We start from the raw sequence: 19,839 nt of genomic DNA on the forward strand, positions 1-19,839 counted from the left end.
CTAGCATGCCTAAGAAATGAAATTCTTGTCTGCACTGTTACGCACGCGAAAAATTTGTATTTTCCTCTATTTACAGACTGTCAACCGTCAATACACAGACAGTGTGAGTCAAGTACATTTTTTAAGCGGTGTGCTAGTGATTTTGAAAAAAAACTTCATAAAGACACATGTCATGTTCCGAATAGTTTCAAAGATAGAACGCATTTAATATGAATTGTGTGAGTCTTTCTCGAATAACGCGAAAACCACACCCTCCAGCGAAAACTCGTCGCAGCAAAAAATTTAACTACATTAAATTTCCTACACAAACGGTCCTATTCATATTTTTCCCACTGATAGATATCACTGGAAGTGAGGCTGGGAGAAGGAGGTCGCTCGCTAAGTTTGAACGTGGAAGGTCATGTTACCAGTGCTACTAAAAATAATGTGTAAAATGAAGATTTACTTAGTGTTTGAGTTATTGGTGAGCTAAGTCGATAGCAGTTGTTGTTGAGGGATTGCTTGGCGAAATTTCAGAGGGTTTGACTAAATCTGTTGGACAGATATTCGTGTGTGAAATATTGGCCTTCACAGAATCCGCGTGAGATGTTTCAGTATTCTACTACTGAGCATTTTTGGCGAGCAGTTTTTTTTTTTAAATCCACAAGAAGGAGCGAATGTAATAACTCATATTAGTGGTGAAATTACTGACTGTGAAAACGTTGTTTAATTTGGTTCGGGTTGGGGCAGATTTCTGGCTGCTGTGGGTGTGAAATGCGTGTATCAGTCGTGAACTGGAAGGAAATAACCAATAGTTTAAATGTGGACTGAATAGTACCTTTTCTTTGGTTATCAAGGACAAAATAAACATTGTGTGGAAATTTCGGACTTTATTTTTCAGATGTAGATGAAGATGAAATGGGAGATATGATACTGCGTGAAGAGTTTGACAGAGCACTGGAAGACCTCAGTCGAAACAAGGCCCCGGGAGTAGACAACATTCCATTAGAACTACTGACAGCCTTGGGAGAGTCAGTCCTGATAAAACTCTACCATCTGGTGAGCAAGATGTATGAGACAGACGAAATTCACTCAGACTTCAAGAAGAATATAATTCCAATCCCAAAAAAATGGTTCAAATGGCTCTGAGCACTATGGGACTTAACATCTGTGGTCATCAGTCCCCTAGAACTTAGCACAACTTAAACCTAACTAACCTAAGGACATCACACACATCCATGCCCGAGGCAGGATTCGAACCTGCGACCGTAGCAGTCGCGCGGTTCCGGACTGCGCGCCTAGAACCGCTAGACCAACGCGGCCGGCTCCAATCCCAAAGAAAGCAGGTGTTGATAGATGTGAAAATTTCCGAACTATCAGTTTAATAAGTCACGGCTGGAAAATAGTAACGCAAATTCTTCACAGACGGATGGAAAAACTAGTAGAAGCCGACCTCGGCGAAGATCAGTTTGGATTCCGTAGAAATAACGGAACACGTGAGGCAATACTGACTCTATGACTTATCTGAGAAGCTAGATTAAGGAAAGGCAAACCTACCTTTCTAGTATTTGCAGACTTAGAGAAAGCTTTTGACAGTGTAGACTGGAATACTCTCTTTCAAATTCTGTAGGTCGCAGCTATTTACAATTTGTACAGAAACCTAATGGCAGTTATAAGAGTCGAGGGACATCAAAGGGAAGCAGTGTTTGGGAAGGGAGTTAGACAGGGTTGTAGCCTTTCCCCGATGTTATTCAATCTCTATATTGAGCAAGCAGTGAAGGAAACAAAAGAAAAGATCTGAGTAGGTATCAAAATCTATGGAGAAGAAATAAAAACTTTGAGGTTCGCCGATGACATTGTAATTCTGTCAGAGACAGCAAAGGACTTGGAAGAGCAGTTGAACGGAATGGATAGTATCTTGAAAGGAGAATATAAGATGAACATCAACAAAAGCAAAACGAGGATAATGGAATGTAGTCGAATTAAGTCGGGTGATGCTGAAGGAATTAGATTAGGAACTGAGACGCTTAAAGTAGTAAAGGAGTTTTGCTATTTGGGGAGCAAAATAACTGATGATGGTCGAAGTAGAGAGGATATTAAATGCAGACTGGCCATCTCAAGGAAAGCATTTCTGAAGAAGAGAAATTTGTTAACATCGAGTATAGAGTTAAGTGTACGGAAGTCGTTTCTGAAAGTATTTGTCTGGAGTGTAGCCATGTATGGAAGTGAAACATGAACGATAAATAGTTTGGACAAGAAGAGAATAGAAGCTTTCGAAATGTGGTGCTAAGGAAGAATGCTGAAGATTAGATAGGTAGATCACATAACTAATGAGGAGGTATTGAATAGGATTGGGGGGTAGAGAAGTTGACTAGAAGAAGGGATCGGTTGGTAGGACATGTCCTGAGGCATCAAGGGATCACCAATTTAGTAATGGAGGGTAGCGTGGAGAGTAAAAATCGTAGAAGCAGACCAAGAGATGAATACACTAAGCGGATTCAGAAGGATGGAGGTTGCAGTAGCTACTGGGAGATGAAGAAGCTTGCACAGGATAGAGTTGCATGGAAAGCTGCATCAAACTGTCTCAGGATTGAAGACCACAACAACAATAACATTTTTCAAAAGCCAATACATTTTCTTACTGCCTGATAAAACTGGATGACGACATTTCTACAGAACTTCCTTTCATAGTTAGAGATGCGCGGCCTCAGTAATTGTAGATATTAGGTGGTGTTTTTTATCAACGCTGCTTTTACATCTTGTAAGTATCTACGATGTCGAGTGGAGGGAGATTGAGCAGACGCCGTCCTGAGGTAGGTGAATTTTAATTTGCAGCCTGCATGGTGACGACGACGAATAGATACGAGAAGTTAAACCACGACCCGCCGCACGCACTGCACCTGGTGCGGCGCTTACGTCATGCGTGAAACAACCCGTCGTCATATGCTTACGTCAACTTACTTTTTAGTTAACGACAACTTTTTTGAACAAAGTGGTGGAGTGGCTATGTGTAGTCACTTATCATAGTTACTAACTTATTTACAGAGAGATTTCGAGACAGAATACTTAGGACAGTAATCTTAAAACCACCATGTTTCTGGAGCTATGTTGACGAAATCCTTTTAGTTGGACCACATGGAGCTGATGACTTTAACCGTTTCTTGGGCCATTTAATTCGCTGTATTCCACCATTACGTTTATACCGGAAGTGGATATTGCTGGGAAGCTCCAGTTCATGGATGTTCTCATCTACCAACGGAATTATGGCGGTCGGGCATAGAATATGCCGAAAACTTACACATACTAGTCGGAATTAACATGCGTCCAACTGTCACCCAATATACGAGTACCAATGAACTAGGGCGCCCAGTAAGCTAGTCCGAAGAGTGTAAATCGCTTCTGATGTGGAAAGCTTACCAGAGAAAACTGAACACTTAAAATCTGTGTTCCCACGGAAAGTACAGAAAGATGAATCCACATTAGTTGCCCCACCGTATTATGGAAGCGTACCAGTTAAAATAAGGGGAATTTTAAGATATTTTAACATCAAAATTGTCTTTCATTCACTATCCAACATTAAAGGGCTTCTAGGTTCGGGTAAAGCTGACCTTGGTCTAAGGGATTCCAGTGTCTGTGGTAGAGCAGGTCGTTGTGGTCTTCAGTCTGTGGACTGGTTTGATGCTGCTCTGCACGCTACTCTAACCCATGCAGGATTCTTCATCTCCGGATAACTACTGAAAGCTACATCCTTTTGATCCTGCAAACGGTATTCATCTCTTGGTCTCCCTCTAGAATTCCCTCTCCCCCCTCCCATACACAAACACACACACTCACACTCTTTCTTTCGATACTAAAATGATGACACCTTGACGTCTCACTGGGTGTTGTGTGATGTCCTTCGGTTAGTTAGGTTTAAGTAGTTCTACGTTCTAGGGGACTGATGACCATAGGTGTTAAGTTCCATAGTGCTCAGAGCCATTTGAACAATTTTGATGTCTCAGGAAGTGTCCTGTCAACAGATTTTACTCAAGTTATTCCACAAATTTATCTTCTCCCAAAATGTACTTAATACTTCCTCATTATTTACAAGATCTACCCACCTAATATTCAGACTTCGTCTGTAGCATTCACTCCAATGTTCAGTAAAGGAAGTAGAAGTAATCCACTTTATTACAGGCCCATATCATTAACTTCTATATGCTGCATGATTTTGGAACATATATTGTGGTCGATCATTATGAATTACCTCGAAGAAAACGGTCTATTGAGAGACAGTCAACATTAATTTAGAAAACATCGTTCTTGTGAAACAGTAATAGCTCTTTATTCGCATGAAGTGTTGAGTGCTATTGACAAGGGATTTCAGATCGAATCCGTATTTCTGGATTTACAGAAGGCTTTTGACACTGTACCACACTAGCGGCTTGTAGTGAAATTGCGTGCTTATGGAATATCGTCTCAGTTATGTGATTGTATTTATGATTTCCTGTCGGAAAGGTCGTAGTAATTGACGGGAAGTCATCGAGTAAAACAGAATAAGTGATTTCTAACGTTCTCCAAGGTAGTGTTATAGGCCCTTTCCTGTTTCTTATCTATACAAACGATTTGGGAGACAAACTGAGCAGCCGTCTTAGGTTGTTTGTAGATTACACTGTCGTTTATCGGCTAATAAAGTCATCAGAAGGTCAAAACTAATTGCAAAACGATTTAGAAGAGATATCTGAATGGTGCGAGGATTGGCAGTTGACCCTAAATAACGAAAAGTGTGAAGTCATCCACATGAGTACAAAAAGGAATTTGTTAAACATCGGTTACACGATAAATCATTAACATCTAAAGGCCGTAAATTCAACTAAATACCTAGGAATTAGAATTACAGACAACTTAAATTGAAAGGAACACATAGGAAATGTTGTGGAGGAGGCTAAGTAAATACTGCGTTTTATTGGCAGGACAGGACACTTAGAAAATGTAACAGATCTACTAAGCACACTACCAACACTACGCTTGTCCGTCCTCTTCTAGAATACTGCTGCGCGGTATGCGATCCTTACCATATAGAACTAACGGAGTACATCGGAAAAGTTCAAAAAAAGGGCGGCCCGGTTTGTGTTATCGCGAAATATGGGAGAGAGTCTCACTGCAATGATACAGGATTTGGGCTGGACATCATTAAAAGAAAGGCGTTTTTCGTTGCGACGGAATCTTCTCACGAAATTCCAGTCACCAACTTTCTCCTCCGAATGCGAAAATAGTTTGCTGAGACCGACCTAAATAGAGAGAAACGATCACGATAAAGTAAACGAAATCAGAGCTCGTACGGAAAGATATAGGTGTTCGTTCTTTCCGCGCGCTATACGAGTTTGGAATAATAGAGAATTGTGAAGGTGGTTCGATGAACCCACTGCCAGGCAGTTAAATGTGATTTGCAGAGTATCGATGTAGATGTAGATTTCAAAAGCTTCTATTATCTGAACAGCTTATCTCACACGCTTTCCCTTTGTATAAGCTTACAGAAAAGACTTCCTGATAATTAACCTCAGATTCAGTGTTAATTTCTCTTCTGCAGAAAGGTTTTCTTGCCATTGACAGTCTACACGTTATATCCCACCTACTTTGGCTATCATCGTTATTTTACTGCCCAAATAACAAAACTCATTTACTACTTTTAGTGTCTAGTTTCCTACTCTAATTCCCTCACCATCGATTGATTTAATTTGACTAGATACCATTAGACTTGTTTAAATTTTTTGTGTTCATCTTATATCCTCCTTTCAAGACCCTCTCCATTCCGCTCATCCCAAGTCTTTTGGAGTCTCTGACAGAATTATAATGTCAATTTGTTCTTTGTTTTCCGTTACTGCTTGCTCAGTGTAAAGACTGAATGACATCGGAGGTAAGCTATAACCCTGTCTCACTCCCCTGTCAACCACGGTTTCCCTTGCATACCCCTTGATTCTTATAACGCCGTCTGGTACAAGTCGTAAATAATCATCCGCTCCTTGTATTTTACCCCTGCTACCTTCAGAATTTCATGAGCACAGGAGAGGCGCTGCTGGTGGTGTCGTGCTGTTAGCAAATGTACGTAGTTCATTAACGCCAATTTTGCAGCACTTTCCTGAACGACACCTTCATCATAGTCCCATATTGATATCTGCGGTTATTTCACGCAGTGTTTCTTCCCTGTTATCACCGATAACACTATGCAAATGCCGCTGCCAGCGGTCGTTAAGTGAAGGCCTATTGCCATTGCCAGGTCCGTGGTGAGAGTTAATGCCTGACGTTCGTGCGTGGACGTAGTCCGTCGTTTTGCAGTCGCGATGACCCAGCGGTTTGGACGTAGTGTGCGAGGCCATAGGCTCTAAAGGGTGGGTACTGCGAGCTTGGTGAATGGAACTCTTGATTATGGGCCCCTTTGCGCGGCCGGCGTTAAGCTCAGAAGAGAACCAAAACTGTGAACTCCCAATGACGACTGCTTCGCGAGTGGCTGAACAGTGACCTTTATAAAGCAGACCGGTGGAGAAATACCAGAAAATCGTGATATTAGCATGTGACTCGTGGGGGTGAAATAGTGTCGACGGTAGCAGCGCTGCATACGGCGAATGTAACGCCACTAGGTACCGTAACGGTTGCTGGAGGCGTGACGTCCCGCAGCTGTCTTACTGACGCCTTGGATGGGCGGCAACTTGTGGTACACAGCTGTGTGGTTACTGTCTGACACTTAGGCGCCAGCCAAGGTTAAGGCTTGCTTTTTGCTTTTGCTGGTGCCTTATCCCGCGGTTTCGCATTGTCGGCATGGTTAGGACGGATTTGGCAAGGTTAATTTATAAGGGGTGACCGGATGCCCTTCCTGCGGATACCCCGTACCCCCCCCCCCCCCCCAAGGGCGGAATTAGTGTACCCCAGCTGTCTGCGTCTAGTGTAATCCATGGAATAGTGCGAACGTGTTCAGATGTCTGTGAGTCGTGTAACTGAGGGGGAACGAGGAAACAAGCCCCGTATTTATCTATCGGGATGTTAAAAACCGCCTAAAAACCACATCAAGACTGGCGGCACACTGTCCGACGTCGGTAATCCGCCGGGCGGATTAGATCCGGTGCCGGCCCGCCTACCCGAGTTCAGGAAGCAACGCATTAGGGCTCTTGACTAACCTGGCGGGTCCAGCCTAGGTTACAGTATTGGTATAAAATACAGGAAAAAGTAGTGTATGTAGAAGAGCCAAGAGCTAAAAATAAGAATTGAACACCAAGAAGAAAATGCTGCGATTAAAAGAGGTATAAGACAGGGACGTAGCCTTTCGACTCCACTGTTCAGTCTGTGCAGCTGAGAAACAATCATGTAAAAAAAATAAAAGTCCCTAAGTAGGATCAAAACTCACACCGAGAGACTATCAGTGGCCAGATTGCCTGATGAAAACGTCATCTTCAATGAAAGTGAGGAATAATTACACTTTCAGTAGAAAAAACTACATGAGTACCAATAATATAATGACAGTAAACCAAAGAAGGACGGAAGTAATGACAAACAAAAATGTGAATAGCGATAAACTTAACACAAAAATTGAGGACAACGAAGTACACGAAGTGAGGTAATTTTCCTACTTTCGAAGCAAAACGAGACATGTTCAACGCAACAAGGACTCAAAAATCAGTCTAGCACAGACAAACAGACCATTTCTGGCCAAAGGAAATCTTACAATTGATGCCATGTCTTACTGGAACAGTAATCTGTTTTGTTATAATAAATAAATAAACACAGACTGGATCACTTCTTATATTATCCACTCCGGTTTCAATCTTCAGGTCTGGTAGTGGAAGACAGAGATGGAAGTACACCTAACAAATAATTAAGGACTGACTTTGGTAGTAAGTGCTACTCTGAGATGAAGAAGTTAGAAGACAGGTGACAAAAAGGGTAGAATCATGTGGTATCCTCGTGGAGGACGCTATATATTTAGATAGCCCTCCAAGCGAATCCGAAGCATCCTACAGACTGAAACTGTCACAAACGACCTCCGTGTGAAAACTACGCGATCTTGCTGGCCAGGGTAGTTGACTTACACCTTCTAGAGCACGTTGGGTGGCACTGGATACATGCGGACGTGCATTGTCCTGTTGGAACAGCAAGTTCCCTTGCCGGTCTAGGAATGGTAGAACGATGGGTTCGATGACGGTTTGGATGTACCGTGCACTATTCAGTGTCCCCTCGACGATCACCAGAGGTGTACGGCCAGTGTAGGAGATAGCTCCCCACACCATGATGCCGGGTGTTGGCCCTGTGTGCCTCGGTCGTATGCGGTCCTGATTGTGGCGCTCACCTGCACGGCGCCAAACACGCATACGACCATCATTGGCACCAAGGCAGAAGCGACTCTCATCGCTGAAGACGACACTTCTCCATTCGCCCCTCCATTCACGCCGGTCGCGACACCACTGGAGGCGGGCTGCACGATGTTGGGGCGTGAGCGGAAGACGGCCTAACGGTGTGCGGGACCGTAGCCCAGCTTCATGGAGACGGTTGCGAATGGTCCTCGCCGATACCCCAGGAGCAACAGTGTCCCTAATTTGCCGGGAAGTGGCGGTGCGGTCCCCTACGGCACTGCGTAGGATCCTACGGTCTTGGCGTGCATCCGTGCGTCGCTGCGGTCCGGTCCCAGGTCGACGGGCACGTGCACCTTCCGCCGACCACTGGCGACAACATCGATGTACTGTGGAAACCTCACGCCCCACGTGTTGAGCAATTCGGCCGTACGTCCACCCGGCCTCCCGCATGCCCACTATACGCCCTCGCTCAAAGTCCGTCAACTGAACATACGGTTCACGTCCACGCTGTCGCGGCATGCTACCAGTGTTAAAGACTGCGATGGAGCTCCGTATGCCGCGGCAAACTGGCTGACACTGACGGCGGCGGTGCACAAATGCTGCGCAGCTAGCGCCATTCGACGGCCAACACCGCGGTTCCTGGTGTGTCCGCTGTGCCGTGCGTGTGATCATTGCTTGTACAGCCCTCTCGCAGTGTCCGGAGCAAGTATGGTGGGTCTGACACACCGGTGTCAATGTGTTCTTTTTTCCATTTCCAGGAGTGTATTATTGGAAAAGTAAGGTTTAAATGGAAGCATAGATGAACAGAATCTGAAGAAAGTTTTTTAAATATTTCATAGTAATTTCTCACATGTTTTTATGATTATGCCTTTATTTCCTGGTATTTATTATGTCATTGAGCTGTACAGTGCTTTGTTCATCAAACTGACAATAAAATTACTGCTTGAAGTTTTCGACGTAGGTTTTTATATTTTCCTATTGCACTATCTGTAAGAGGTCAACGTGTGGCCAAAACCGATTATAACTGATATAATATTATGTGACCGTGTCTTAAATAAAAAGAAGTTTTAGTACTGCAATTGACGTTTGCTAGTATTTAAACAGGGTCTGGGGGAACTTCGAAAACTTTTTATTTTCGACATATGAAAATTCGGCCTTGTGTGATTGTCAATTTTTTGTGTCTGATACACATTAGTAGGATCTTACGGACGTTCAACGCAGAGCTTATCAGCGCCTGAAATACTTTATACCAGTGCAAATAAAATTAGTGTCTGAGTAGACACCGTAGATAAGTATCTTCCGCGTTTGATTTTGTAGTTATTGTTGGAATTCACAGTGTGTCTGAAAAGTTCCTATATCTTCAGATAAAAAAAGTAAATTGTATATTAGAGTAGATACACATAGAAACTACTTATTCAGTGGATCTGTATGGGCTTCCTCGTGCACTGCACTGTGTCCTATCTCTCTCTCCATATCCTGGACATCTTAAGGAGTATCTCAGAAGTTATGCTTTAAAGGCTTGCTCTACGCTTTTGCTCAACTGTTCATTAGTTTTTGACCAGTCTTGAACGGCATTGGGAAAGGTTTATTCCCCGTAATGAGTTGTCTAATGTGGTAAGGTCTGGACTTCTTGGGGGACATATCAATGGGGCTGGAGCTGTTGCTGAACAACGCCTAATACGCTGGTCTCCAAACTGTTAATCAAGGAACTCATGCACTTGAATAGCAAAGTGTGCTTCAGCTCCACCCTGCTCCAACCACACATGAACCATGATTCCTTTGTCTTCGCGCTGACCTTCTAATGAAGTTCGCAACTCGTCCAAATAGGAAATCGAGTTACGTAGGAGACACTGTTGTGCCCGGAGGATAGTGCACCTTCGAGCACGTGATGTTTCTTTGTCGGTATTTCAATTTAGTGACCGACTTTAGAAACACGTATAGAATCACGTACCCCAGTCCGCTACAAACAGTTTCCGGCATTCTCTACTACTTTTGTTGTTATGAGATGTCATGCTGTGTTTCGTGCAGTAATTATAAATAATATGATTTCTACTCATTTAAGTTCTGTCTAACGTATTAAAGTTATTTTGAGGATATTTTCAGTTCTTCAGCTACAAAATATTACGGCGAAGGAAATTCTGTGTATTTTTTAAAACTATCAACAGAATGTGCGGACTGTTAAGCTATATTTCATCAGTGGTACACCATCTTGTATCTTCGAATAGAAGGGTTCTGCACGGTGGAACACACTTTAATTTCAAATGAACAGAGTTTCTTTGATGTCTCAACAATTTTCCCTGCGTCTAAAATGGAAATTTGTGTTACTTGACAAGCTCCTACAGCTGAGAATACTTTCTAACTTGATTGCATTTACTAATTATTGGTATGTTGTAGACTAATAGTGAAACACACAGACTATTAAATACAGTAGTGTCAATATTTTATGTATCCAACACTGTTAAATTTAAGTATAAAATATTCTTGACATTTGTACCTTGGACTAGTTTTTCACATTTGGAAAAACCTGACTTTTCCGGAGTAGTTTATGTAGTTGCGGGAAAGGCTGCAGTATACATAAACTGAGGTGATGAAAGTCATGGAATAGCGATGCGCACGCATACAGATGGCGGTAGTATCTAACAAGGTATAAAAGGGCAGTTCATTGGCGGAGCTGTCAATTGTACTCAGATGATTCATGTGAGAAGGTTCCGTACTGCTTACGGCTGCACAACAGGAATTAACAGACTTCGACGCGGAATGTTAGTTCGAGATAGACGCGCTACAGCTAGACGAGTTGGAGCTACACACATGGGACATTCGATTTCTGAAATTGTTAAGTAATTCAGTATTCCGAGATACACAGTGTCATGAGTGTTCCGAAAACACCACGGACCTGGCAATGGCCGACGGCCTTAACTTAACGACCGAGGGCAGCGGCATTTGCGTAGAGTTATCAGTGCTAACAGAGAAACAACACTGCGTGAAATGAAATAACCGCAAATATAAACGTGGGACTATGATGAAGGTGTCCTTCAGGAAAGTGCTGCGAAATTTGGTATTAATGAAATATGTGCATGATATCGCCAGCAGTGCCTCCCCTGTGCTCGTGACCATATCTATTGGATACCAACAAATAGAAACACATGGCCTGGTAAACAAGTCCAGATTTCAGTTGGTAAGAACTGATAGTGGAGTAAGAGTCTGGCGCAGACCCCACAAAGCTATGGACCCAAGTGGTAAACAAGGTGCTGTGCAAGTTGGTGGTGGTTCCATAATGCTGTGGGCAGTGTTTACATCGAATTGACTGCGTCCTTTGTGCCAACTGAACCGATTGTTAACTAAAAATAAAATGTCGTGTGACTAGGGCCTTCCGTCGAGTAGACCGTTCACCGGGTGCAAGACTTTCGATTTGACGCCACTTCGGCGACTTGCGCGTCGATGGGGATGAAATGATGATGATTAGGACAACACAGCACTCAGTCCCTGAGCGGAGAAAATCTCCGAGCAAGCCGGGAATCGAACCCGGATCCTTAGGATTGACATTCTGTCGCACTGACCACTCAGCTACCTTTTTTAAAATCTCATTTTGTTCCCTTTTGTTCGTTGCATCCGTTTAAGTTCGTTGTTGATCGATTAACTCAGTTTTTTTTATTGTAGAGGGCAGCTAACCCTCTGACCGAATACGCTGAGCTACCGTACCGGCAATACCTGGGGCGGACGATTGTTAACTGTAATTGGTAATGTGCGGCAACTTGGAGAGCATTTGCACCATTCATGGTCTTCAAGTTCCCAAACGACGATGGAATATTTATGACTTAGAAGCACCATGTCACCAGAGCACGACTGTTCGCGACTGGCTTAAAGAACATTCTGGATATTACGAGCGAATCATTTAGCCAGTCAGATCGCTCGACATAAGTCACCGAACATTTATCGGACATAATCGAGAGGTCAGTTTCTGAACAAAACCCTGCGCTGACAACACTTTCGAAATTACGGTCGGCTACAGAAGCAGCATTGCTCAGTAGTTCTGCAGGGGTTTTCCAACGACTAGTAGAGTCCATGACGCGTCGAGTTGCCTGTACTAAGCCGGACAAAAGGAGGTCCGACACGATATTAGGAGGCATCCAATGACTTAATGTCACGTCAGTGTATATTAAACTCTATTGCAGGGCCAGCTAGAGGCAGAAGTCTGAAAAGTGTACCAAGGTAAAACACTCCCCCAGTCCTTAAAAAAAAATTGACCACACAGGTATCATAATGATATCTCAAGTTCGTTTTCGGATCTTATACATTATAGGGATTTTATTAGATTAGAGAAACACATTTCTTATGTTGCAAAGTGTTGTATACCACACATTTATCAGAATATGACACTCTTGAACGAGACACGCAATTTGAAAATTGTGCCAACAGACCATGACAAGCCGCAACACACTGTCATGCACTCATAAACTTCGGACTAAATCCCTTCATCCTCAAATAATTTTTTCATGCGGTCATGTATTGTTCTTCGCGATATTCAAAGGTCAGCTGCTCTTTTTCGAATTTATTTCACTGAACGCTGGTCAGAAGATTGAGCAACAGCGTTTCCTCTCGCGTTTTCTACTTCGACTGCGCAGTCTTTGACATCACTTACAACAAAAGTACTTTTCTCCTAATCAAGAAGGATTGCTTTACGAGATGGAGCCTTACCAAAGCGATTTCTAAACGAACTCATTACCTCTGTCATTGTTTTGAACGTTCGTGCAGTCAAAAGCAAGCCACTAAACGCCTTCCAATAGTTTTCACTCGAATTAACTGCTGCTTACAAATAGAACGAAATAATTCAATGCTGTCAATAAAGTTTTCGTCAGCTTCAAAGCTGGGATACTAATAAGAAAAACTATTTTATGTAAATCGAAGGCGACAAAGGAGGGGACAAAGGAAGGGAAGTGGAACGAACTGATGGTATCAGCTGCATCGGGACTTTACGCACATCGGAGGCAACGAGTGAAAAAGTGTGCCGACCCGGGACTCAAACCCGGGATCTCCTACTTCCTAGGCCGTTGCGTTAACCACTGCACAACCCCGGCACAGTGTTCATCGCAAACGTGCTGACTATCTCAGCACGCTCCTGGCTGACTCACATTCCCACTCAGCACCACCTGTCGGCAATACCCTTTCATGTCCACCATGGTCGCTAATTTTAGATTCCCATTCGAAGTCGAACGTAAATGTACGTCCTCCCTGGATTTATTGCCCAACTGTGTAATGTAAAGAGGGGTATGAGATTTTCTATTCTGTAGGTAGTACGAGGGTAATCCCAAAAGTAAGGTCTCCTATTTTTTTATAAGTACATACACCTGTTTATTTCTACACTGGTTTACATCAGTTAACAGCTTGAACATTTAGCTATTTTTCGACGTAATCACCATTTCTGTTGATGCATTATTCTAGACGCTGTGGCAGTTTTTGTATGCCCATGTCATACCAGCTCGCCGCCATTATGTTCAGAAAGTTATGAAGCTCTTCTTTCACCTCGTAGTCGGAGCTGAATCGCTGGGACCACAATTAACGCTGAAAGGTAGTGCGAGCCTCTGAAAAAACTCAAACGGGATATTCAGAACCGGAGAAGAGGAATGTTGAGCAAGGGCGTGCACATTCTTCATGACAACGGTCGCCCACACATCGCTCGCAAACCGTTGCTTTCCTGCAACAGTTTCAATAGAACATAATCACCCACCCACCCTATAGTCCTGACTTGGTGCCCAGTAATTATCACCTGTACCTAAAGTTAAAAGAACATTTGGCCGTAAAGCGATTCAGCTCTGACGACGTGGTGAAAGAAGAGGATCATAACTTTCTGAACAGCATGGCGGCGAGCTGGTATGACATGCATACAAAAACTGCCACAGCGTCTACAAAAGTGCATCGACAGAAATGGTGATTATGTCGAAAAACAGCTAAATGTTCAAGCTGTAAACTCATGTAAACCATTGTAGAAATAAACCGGTCTATGTACTTATAAAAAAATTGGAGACCTTATTTTTGGGATTACCCTTGCAGGTGTAGAACGCTTTAGATTCGGTGTAGCAACTCGACATGCAACTGCGCTAGAGCCGGTGGAATTATGTCGAACAACGATATGCGCGTCATTCATTCATCTGCGTCGTAATCGCCCGTAGGTGTGAGAGCGACCAGTAACCAGGACACGTGGCGCTGTCCGGTAGCGCAAATGAACACGAGAACTCCATTCGCCTGGCTCCCTGCTGACTCGTCCGTGGGCTTGACCTCCAGCGTTCCCGTGGCTGTGGTAAAGCGACGCAGCAATATAGTTGAACAATGTACTGTAAGGCGCTCTGTGGACTAGTGTTGTCAGATGCAGTTTGCAGAAAAATCGGGACTCTCGGACTAGTGGTTTAAAATATCAGTAGAACAAGGAAAGTAAGAACATAAAAAACCAATATTATACCGTTAGTTAACTATTTCCTTAAATTATATTATGGAAAAATTTGGTAGCATGCTACAACTACAGGGTGGTCCACTGATCGTGACTGGTCCAAATATCTCACGAAATAAGCGTCAAACGAAAAAACTACAAAGAACGAAATTTGTCTAGCTTGAAGGGAAAAACCAGATGGCGCTATGGTTGGCTCGCTAGATGGCGTTGCCATAGGTCAAACAGATATCAGCTTCGTTTTTTAAAAGAGGAGCCCCCATTTTTATTACATATTCGGGTAGTACGTAAAGAAATATTAATGTTTTAGTTGGACCGCTTTTTTCGTTTTCTGATAGATGGCGCTGTAATAGTGACAAAGATAAAAGTACGTCGTATCACGTAACATTTCGCCAGTGCGAACGGTATTTGCTTCGTGATACGCTACCGTGTTAAAATGGACCGTTTGCCATTTGCGGAAAAGGTCAATATCGTGTTGATGTATGCCTATTGTGATCAAAATGCCCAAGGGCGTATGCAATGTATGCTGCTCGGTATAATGGACGACATCATCCAAGGGTCCGGGCCGTTCGCCGGATAGTTACGTTATTTAAGGAAACAGGAAGTGTTCAGCCATATGTGAAACGTCAACCATGACCTGCAACAAATGATGATGCTCAAGTAGGTGTTTTAGCTGCTGTCGCGGCTAATCCGCACATCAGTAACAGACACATTGAGCGAGAATCGGGAATCTGAAAAACGTCGGTGTTGAGAATGCTACATCGACATCGATTGCACCCGTACTATATTTCCATGCAGCAGGAATTGCATGGCAACGACTTTGAACGTCGTGTACAAAAGTATCAAATGGCTCTGAGCACTATGGGGCTTAACATCTGAGGTCATCAGTCCCCTAGAACTTAGAACTACTTAAACCTAACTAACCTAAGGACATCACACACATCCATGCCCGAGGCAGGATTCGAACCTGCGCCCGTAGCGATCGCGCGGTTCCAGACTGAAGTGCCTAGAACCGCTCGGCCACTCCGTCCGGTCGTCGTGTACAGTTCTACCACTGGGCACAAGAGAAATTACGGAACGATGACCGATTTCTTGCATGCGCTCTATTTAGCGCCGAAGCGTCATTCACCAACATTGGTAACGTAAACCGGCATAATATGCACTATTGGGCAACGGAAAATCCACGATGGCTGCGACAAGTGGAACATCAGCGATCTTGGCGGTTTAATGTATGGTGCGGCATTATGGGTGGAAGGATAATTGGCCCCCATTGTATCGATGGAAATCTAAATGGTACAATGTATGCTAATTTCCTACGTAATGTTCTACCAATGTTACTACAAGATGGTTCACTGCATGAGAGAATGGCGATGTACTTCCAACGTGATGGATGTCCGGCACATAGCTCCCGTGCGGTTGAAGCTGTATTAAATAGCATATTTCATGACAGGTGGATCGGTCGTCGAAGCACGTTCACCGGAACTCACGTCCCGGATTTCTTTCTGTGGGGAAAGTAAAAGGATATTTGCTATAGTGATCCACCTACGACGCCTGAGAAGTTGCGTCAGCGCATTGTCAATGCATGTACGAACATTGCGGAAGGCGAACTACTCGCTGTTGAGAGGAATGTCGTTACACGTATTTCCAAATGCATGGGGTTGACGGACATTATTTTGAGCATCTATTGCATTTATGTAGTATTTACAGGTAATCACGTTGTAACAGCATGCGTTCTCACAAATGATAAGTTCACAAAGGTACATGTACCACATTGGAACAACCGAAATAAAATGTTCAAACGTACCTACGTTCTGTATTTCAATTTAAAGAACCTAATTGTTACCAACTGTTGGTCTGAAATTGTGAGCCATATGTATGTGACTATTACAGCGCCATCTACCACAAAGCGAAAAAAGTGGTCCAACTAAAACATTCATATTTCATTACGTACTGCACGAATATGTAACCAAAAAAAATGGGAGTTCCTATTTAAAAAAAAAACGCAGTTGATATCCGTTTGACCTATGGCAGTGCCATCTAGCGGACCAACCATAGCGTCTCTGGTTTCCCCCTTCAAAAAAAAAAAAATGGTTCAAATGGCTCTGAGCACTATGGGATTCAACTACTGTGGTCACAAGTCCCCTATAACGTAGAACTACTTAAACCTAACTGACCTAAGGACATCACTCACATCCATGCCAGAGGCAGGATTCGAACCTGCGACCGTAGCAGTCACGCGGTTCCGGACTGAGCGCCTAGAACCGCTAGACCACCGCGGCCGGCTTTCCCCCTTCAAGCTAGACGAGTTTCGTTCTCTGTAGTATTTTCTTTTGATGCTTATTTCGTGAGATATTTGGCCCGGTCACAATCAGTGGGCCACCATATATAGTTACAGGAAGGGTAATTATAAAGTCCATGGAACATTTTAAACAATTATCATGGATAAATTGTCAAAAGTAATGTAACAAATAATGATGTACGTAACAGACAAACAAAAACTTATTTTACAATGTTTATAAATGTTCTGTGTGTCCTTCCTTCAGCACACAGCATATACCTAACCTACATCTGTATCTACATACATACATCGCAAGCCATCGTAAGGTGTATGGCACAGATACCAATTACAATACCATAGTTTCTTTTCCTGTTTGACTCCCAAATGCAACGAAAGAAGAACAACTGTGTACATGCCTTCGTGCGAACCCTAATTTCCTTATCATGCCTTTGAACTTCTCAGGCGAAACGTAGACAGCTGTAGTTAGCTGCAAATGCCTGTTCTCTAAATTTTTCTCAGTTCTGTTTCGAGAAGGGAATGACGTCTTCCCTCCAGATATTCTCATCTGAGCTCGCGAAGCATCTCCGTAATACTCGCATGTTAATCGAACTAACCGATAATAAGTCTAGCAGCATTCCTCTGGGTGGCTTCGGTGATTTCCTGTAATCGAATCTAAAGGGGATCTCAATCATTCGAGTAGTACTTAAGAATGGGTCGCACAGGTAGTCTATATACGGCCTGCTTCGTAGATCGGCTAAACTTTCCTAAAATTCTCTCATTAGCACAAGTCGACCATTTGCATTCCTTACTAGATTGCTTATGTGCTCGTTTCATTTCAAACTGCTTTGCAACTTTATGCCTAGATATTTAATCTATGTGCATGTGTGAAGCAAAATACCATTAATACTCTATTCGAACACTACAGGATTGTCTTCCCTAGTCACCTACATTAAATTGCGTTTTTCTACACTTAGAACAAGTCGCCAATCATAACACCAAATAGATGTTCTGCCTAAGTCAACCTGTACCCTTCTACAATCATTTAATAAAGATGATTTCCAGCATACACAGCGTCACCAGAAAAACAGTCGCAGAACTGTAGTCCAGTTCTGCCCATACCCGACCCATCACATCAAACGTGACGACAAGATCAGTTGCTGCGATGCGACGTTACAAGTGTTCACGGTTCTGTGGTAGAGGTGGAACATAAATACTATCCCTGACGTAACCTCACAACAACAACAAAAATCGCAAGGCATCAATTTCGGTGACCGTGGCGGTCACACGAGTAGCCCCATGTCAATGACCGCAACACGACCTACCCAGCGACGTGGAGCTCACTTATTGACGTAATCTCGTACACAAGTGTGGAAATGTGGAGGGGTGCTACCTTGCAGAAAGATGAAATCGCTACTGTTAATTTCATGTTGAAGCGCTAGCCACAGCTGCAGCAAGTCGAGTTAGGGAATACCATTGACAGTTCTCTCGGAGAGGTAGGGTCCCAAGACTTTCTTTTGGATACGGCACAGACCATTTTAACTACTTGTAATCCGGACATGTTCGAAAATTGTTTGTGGATTCTACAGCCCCACAAAAAGAAGTCGCCTGTGGTCAGATACGGAGAATGTGGAGGCCAATTGAGGCCCATGGCCGGCCGTTGTGGCGGAGCGGTTCTAGGCGCTTCCATCTGGAACCGCTCGACTGCTACGGTCGCAGGATCGAATACTACCTCTGGCATGGATGTGTGTGATGTCCTTAGGTTAGTTAGGTTTAAGTAGTTCTAAGTTCTAAGGGACTGATGACCTCAGATGTTAAGTGCCATAGTCCTCTGGGTATCCCAAAGTCAGATTGCGGACCCCAAAGTGCTCCTCCAGGACATCAAACACTCTGCTGCTTCGATGCGGTCGAGTTCCGTCTTGCAGAAACAACGTCTTTTCGAAATCAGGGTCACTTTGTATCATGGGGATGAATTCATGTTCGAAAACCTTCACTTACCGTTCGGCAGTCACCGCATCAAGAAATACCGCACCGATTAATACGTGACTGAACATTTCACACCACACAGGGCGAAGAGACTTCTCGATAGCGAAATGTGGATTGTCAGTCCCCCAAATGCCCAATTTTGCTTATTGATGAACCCATCCAAATGAATGTGGACTTCGTCGCTAAACCAAACCACACCAGATCTAATCTCCATCATGCCCTGCGGCAAACCGTACAGAAGTTATGGCCATCTAATTTCATATAGTTCAATAATTATCACAGAGTATCTAATTAGCACGCCTTTTCATTCACATTGTTTGTACAGTCCTGGAAATTGAAATAAGAACACCGTGAATTCATTGTCCCAGGAAGGGGAAACTTTATTGACACATTCCTGGGGTCAGATACACAGAACCACAGGCACATAGACACAGGCAACAGAGCATGCACAATGTCGGCACTAGTACAGTGTATATCCACCTTTCGCAGCAATGCAGGCTGCTATTCTCCCATGGAGACAATCGTAGAGATACTGGATGTAGTCCTTTGGAACGGCTTGCCATGCCATTTCCACCTGGCGCCTCAGTTGGACCAGCGTTCGTGCTGGACGTGCAGACCGCGTGAGACGACGCTTCATCCAGTCCCAAACATGCTCAATGGGGGACAGATCCGGAGATCTTGCTGACCAGGGTAGTTGACTTACACCTTCTAGAGCACGTTGGGTGGCACGGGATACATGCGGACGTGCATTGTCCTGTTGGAACAGCAAGTTCCCTTGCCGGTCTAGGAATGGTAGAACGATGGGTTCGATGACGGTTTGGATGTACCGTGCACTGTTC

The 19,839-nt window shown here is 43.7% G+C and overlaps 1 protein-coding gene across 1 annotated transcript in view; it reads right to left on the reverse strand.

Annotated features, from left to right (window-relative positions):
* LOC126365862 (uncharacterized) overlaps window positions 1-19,839 on the reverse strand; it is a 229,847-nt gene that overhangs the window by 40,666 nt on the left and 169,342 nt on the right. The gene's annotated exons all lie outside the window — the stretch shown is intronic.

Source organism: Schistocerca gregaria, chromosome 4 (genome assembly GCF_023897955.1).
Source record: "Schistocerca gregaria isolate iqSchGreg1 chromosome 4, iqSchGreg1.2, whole genome shotgun sequence".
Taxonomy (NCBI): domain Eukaryota; kingdom Metazoa; phylum Arthropoda; class Insecta; order Orthoptera; family Acrididae; genus Schistocerca; species Schistocerca gregaria.